The sequence below is a fragment of the Muntiacus reevesi genome, chromosome 15 (genome assembly GCF_963930625.1).
Source record: "Muntiacus reevesi chromosome 15, mMunRee1.1, whole genome shotgun sequence".
In the NCBI taxonomy this organism is placed as follows: Eukaryota; Metazoa; Chordata; class Mammalia; order Artiodactyla; family Cervidae; genus Muntiacus; species Muntiacus reevesi.
In genome coordinates this window covers 24456668-24462667 of record NC_089263.1, presented here as the reverse complement: position 1 = coordinate 24462667, position 6000 = coordinate 24456668, and positions in this window count along the sequence as shown.

Here is a 6000-nt window from a genome sequence, read left to right as displayed (position 1 = left end):
TGAATTCAAATTCACAAAAGGCACAGGGGCTGCTTCCCAGCAATATTTTTTTAAACTAAAATATAGAAGGGTATATTTTTTCTTGTTATAAATGAAATGTGTATTTTAGAAGTTTGGAAAAATACAGATAAATAATAGAAGGAGAGGGGGGAAATAATACTTATAATCCCACTTCCCCAAAGCCACCATCTTGATATATTTTCTCTCAGTATTTTTACATATATTTTTCAATAGTCAAACTGTGTGCATGGTGTTGCATCACTTCACATTAGAGCATGAACACGTTCTCATGTTATCAAACCCTCTTCAGAGCCATCATTATTCCATTGGTGGACAGGTCATGGTGTAATAATTATCTCTGTTGGTCATATGTTTCTTTTTTCCTCCACTATTCTTCATGCAAAATTATTTCACCCAGTGACCTCTTGAGAGCACACAGTATATGAGATGAATATCAGACAGGAAGACCTGGGTTCTACTCTTGTCTGTCACTCTAAGGCTGTGTGACCTTGAGCAAGTCACTTTACCTCTCTGTGCCTCCGTCCCCTCGTATAAAGGGGGAGGAAAAACCTTGCCCTTTTTGTTTTGTGTAAGCCTCATGTGAATGAAAGGGCAGGAGGGGGAGTGCTTTGAATGTAAATGTGCCATGGGGGGAGACAAGGAATAAGTTGTTGATTATAATGACTCCTTTCCCTCTATTCCCACCCTTCTCACCCACCTCACACTCTATCACCTAAATCTAAGGACTTGCAGCAAGAATACTGGATCAGAGTCCACAAACCTGGTCCCAAGTCCTAACTCCTCTACTATCTTGACCTATAATCCCAAATAACTCAGCCTCTTTGATCCCCAATTTCCTCATCTGTAAAATGAGGGAATAACATCTACCTCTCAAGGTTGTTGTGAGGGTGAAATGAGAGAACATGGGCAAACATTCGTGTCTTTTCTTGATTTTTACCACCCCCAGGAGAAGCTAGGGGTCTGAACTGGGAGAAGGAGGGGTCTGGATTCCCCTCTCTCAGAGGAATCTGGAACCCTGGATTTTCTTCAGTTCCCAGGGCCCTTCTGAAAGGCCAGACCTCCCAGCCAGGACCTGGTCAGAGGAATGCTCACGGCAATCTCTCCCACCCAGCACCTCAAGGAATATGGTGTCTATTAATTTAAGTAATCATCATTGTCACCAGTAATCCTGCAAACACAATATGAAGTTAAGTGAGACCGCCTGAACACCCCCTGACTCTGAAGGTATTTATTCCATCCCTCTAAGGCATGCCTGCCATTTCCCTCAGAAGTGACCTGCAGCTGGGAAGAAGCTCAAGGCTCCCCTTCCCATCACCCGCATCCCCGCCATCAGTACCGCCCCATCCCGGGTCACCTGGGAAACAGCTTTCCAAAGCACCGTCACCACTAGGTGACCTGAAAGTGAACAGGGGCACCGCTGTGCAGGCGGCATTCCAGGGCATTTCCAGCTGTTCCCCACGCCACCCCCCACTGTGTGGGATGCAGAAAGGGACAGCTGGCGAAGGCAGTGGACAAATGCATTGGAGGCTCCGTCTGAGGGGACGATTTAGAGCAAGGACCCTGTACATTGCCTCAGGCCCACAGCAGCCTTCACTCTGCAGCCTGCCTCAGAGATAGCAAGCACTTCTGTGAAAAGCTCATCAGCCTGGATTTACAGTGCCAATCAGAACCAACTCCCAATCGGCAAATAACAGATCCCGAGGAACAAGAGGTCTTGAAGACCTCACTTGGAGATATTTTAGAGCTCTAAGGAGTAAACAACAGGTGCCCGAGGGCTGTACTACTCAAACCATGATGAAGGACAAATAGCTCCTGCAACATTGAGGAACTTGCTAGAAATCCAAAATCATGGACCCCCTACTCCAGACCTCCAAAACTCTAATCTCTGCGGGTGGGGCCCAGGAATCTCTTAGCAAGATCCACTGAGTGATTTCTATGCACGAACCTGGGCTTCGCAGATGGCTGAGTGGTAAAGCATCCTCCTGCCAATGCAGGAAACTCAAGTTCTATTCCTGAATTGGGAAGATCCCCTGGAGGAGGAATGGCAACCCACTTCAGTATCCTTGCCTGGAGAATTGTATGGACAGAGGAGCCTTGCAGGCTACAGACCATGGGGGTCACAAAAAGTCGGATGTGACTGAGCATGCACACACATTAATTAAATGTATCAATATGTTTTTAGGGAGGGATATGATCAATTAGTTTGAGAAGCTCTGCCCTGGGGGTCCTCTGGTCTCACTAATTTCTTTCCCACACCTAGAGTTGCTAATATTTCCCACCCTATCTCTTTTGACATTTTTTGGTGGCAAAGGGAAATAATAACATTTCAGCAAAAGATGGAACATTTCAAAATCACTCCTATTCTAAGCCTCCAGATAATAGTGATTTCCATTGTGTGTCCATGTGTTCCCTTCTCATCTTTGTCCACATGCAAGATATATTTTTTCACAAAAGCCTCCTGTTACAACATTTTAATCAGATCTCATAACATTTCTGCATAAGCATGTTTCTGCTACAGTCTTCCTATTTATCATTTTAGTGGCTATAAACCATACCATCTAGTGCATGTGTGTAGTTATCCAGAATCCTGTTATTAAGTATTTGGATTGCTTTCATTTTTCCTTAGTATCCATGTTGCAAAATAAAAATAAAGGCAGAAAGCTTAAGACAGATATGATGAACCCTGGGGCTTGCTCAGGATGGTGTATAATAAATATTTAAATGACACCCCCTGCAGCTTAGAGACACATGGGGGAGGGAGAGCCATCTAAATATTTGATCATAATAAGGGACAACCCAACTGAAATTTCAAGCCTTTGTTGTTGCTTTAGCTGCTAAAGGATGGAGGAGATGGTCCTTTGTCATCAGAGTATCTTAGCCGGTTTATAGCTGGCTGAGATGAAGTTAGGGCCTCAGATGGAGAGGTAAACTGTTCAGTGAAAGAAATGGAGACAATTTTTGAAGACTGGAAGCTGGCAGAGAGAAAATGAAAAGCATCAGAGAGAAAGAGGTGTTGACCTCAACCCAGGATTTAAGGCAAAATATGATCAGAGAAAAAGTCCCTGCTGCATGGTATGGGTGATGGAGTCTCCAGACAGTGGTGTCTGGTGGCTGATTTTAAGTTGTTGCCTGTTCTGTGCTCTGCTCCAGTCCCTTCCTGTTACCCCAAACTCTCAGTAAAGTCTGATACACAATCCACCTTGTGGCCGTGGTGTTTGCGGGGCAATAAAGACATCTGGTGGGGGGCGGGGAGATAAAAGACATCTGGGAAGTGGGTGATGTGAAGGAATGTTATCTGGAAAGGGATGTCATGCTAGGGACAGGTGAGGTAGAGAAAAAGAGCAGAAGCAAGAAATCAGTGATGGTCGCTAGCAAAAACATGACCCCTGAGAATGCTCAGACAGGCTGGTATGACTAATAGAGGACTCTAGTTTTACCTGCCTAGTCTATCAATTCCCATCAACTCTGTTTCATTTTTTCCAGTTAGTTGCTCAAATATCTACATGTTCTTATTGAATTGCTACTCTTTTTTCCTTTTTGGTCATGCCATGCTGCATGCTGGATCTTAGTTCCCTGACCAGGGATGGAACCCTCCCCACTGCATTGGATGCGCAGAGTCTTAGCCACGGGACCACCAGGGAAGTCCCTTATTGAATTGAAATACCCATGACTCCCTCTCCTATAAAATTGCCACAGAATTTGAGGCTAACTCAATCCAAAAGGAGCTGGTTCTGCTTCAAAACATCAGATGGGGAGGATTTCAAAGCCTGGCGTGTCCACAAGTGTGCTTCCACATCCACAGTCCTGCATGTGTGAAGGAGGACAGCCTGCAATGCCTTTTTTGTTTATGGCCCAGTCTGCTGAGAGGCGCTTGAGCCAAGCTCCCTGGTCCACATTCACATACCCAGTCACTCCATCCAAACAGTACACGAGGCTGGCTGTGTCCAAAGGGACAGACAGCCTCAGCCATGCCAGCCCTGAATCCATAGGTCCTTGGTCATCATCGGCTAAGATACTTCCTCCTTCCTGGAGAGTTTTTCTTGGGGACCTGTATCACTCAGAATCCTAGCAGGAGAGAGATGTACCCCCAAAGCATTCCATGAAGACAGTTCAATGACGGAATATTTACAGAGGTTGGTCAGGGTCAAGTGAAACAAAAGAAGGGGACAAAATACCCATGGATGACCATGCATGACAGTGCAAGTCCATCACCACTTTAGCCAGAAAAAAGGAGAAGGAGAGGGTGTCCCCAGAAGCCACTGGAAGAGGACCCCCTCCCCAACCAAAGCCATGGCTCCAGGCAGCCAATCAAAGTGCAGCTCAGTGGAAAGGGAATAAGATTTCTCACCCTCTGACCTCTAGTCTCCTGTCCCAGCAGCCAAAAACAACAGAAGCAAAAGAACAGGGAACTCTGGGTGATAGGGTTCATATATATTAGTGAAATAGAGCAAATGAAAACTAACCAGTACTGGGACTTCTCTGGTGGTCCAGAGGTTAAGACTCTGAGCTTCCAATGCAGGGGGTTTGGGTTCGAGCCCTGGTTTGGGAACTAAGATCTCATGTGCTGCACAGCTCAACCATAAATAAGTAAATAAATCCATGCCCCCCAGGTAATTAATTAACTAATGCCTCCAGATAATAAATTCAAGCCCCAAATAATAAATAAATTCCTGCCTCTAGATAATAAATAAATAAATAAAATCAAGCCCCCAGATAATAAATAACTTCATCTCTCCAGATAGCAAATAAATAAATCCATGCCCCCAGGTAATTAATTAATTAATGCCTCCAGATAATAAATTCAAGCCCCAAATAATAAATAAATTCCTGCCTCTAGATAATAAATAAATAAATAAAATCAAGCCCCCAGATAATAAATAAATTCATCTCTCCAGATAGCAAATAAATAAATCCATGCCCCCAGATAATTAACTAATTAATGCCTCCAGATATTAAATAAATGCATGCCTCCAGATAACTAATTAATTAATTACTTCATGCCCCAAGATAATAAATATATTCATGCGCCCAGGCTAGACATACAGAATAGGGATATGGGATGAGAAGTAACTAGAGATTCCTCAGTGAAGTCCTGGGTTCTAGAGCCAATCTTCCTTGTCGCCATTGTGTTGCAACAGCCCTGTTTCCCCTCAGATGCTGAAGTAAATCACCCTGACAGTTCAGTGGTCCCCTTCTCTGCCCACTAGTACAAGATGAGGAGACCCAGATGCCTGAAGAATGATCTCAGCATGGGGTGGGGGGTGGGAGGGAGGCTCACATGGGAGGGTACATATATATATATAATATATATATACATACACATATATATATGTATAACTGATTCATGTTGTACAGCAGAAACCAATGTAGCACTGCAAAGCAATTATCCTCCAGCCAAAAAATAAAATAAAATTAAATTATAAAAAAAACATAGCAACCTTAGGATGCACCCAGTACATGCAGCAGAGTGGTACACACGAAGGTGCTGCACATTGCCTCAAAAACCCAAAAAGGTTCATAAACCACTGAGCCTCTTTCTTCATAGTGGGCGGCCCAAGGAAAAGCGAGGTTTCTCACCTAAGAGGGGATATCCCAACATGTCCCCGGCCGCTGGAACCCAAGAAACTTCTGAAATATGGCGGGCACATGCAGAGGGCCCACACTGACCTTGGAGGGTACCTGCTAACCATTGAGTCTTCCAGACACAGGGTGATGGCAGAAGCAAGAGTCGGGGCTGCCATCCTTACTGCCTGGCCACCGAGCAGCCCCTCTGCACCAGAACACAGAAGAGAAGTGCCTGGGGGTCCCTGCCTTCAAACGGGGGGTGGAGAGAAAGATGGACACATGGCTGCCGAAGACTTTCCACGCTAGACCAGAGCAGACACTTGAAGCCAAGTCATAAGAAACTCAAAAGGAGATCTTCTATTCAGATCAGAAGGGCTGGTGATGAATTTGGCTGGAAAGATTGCTCCAGGAAGT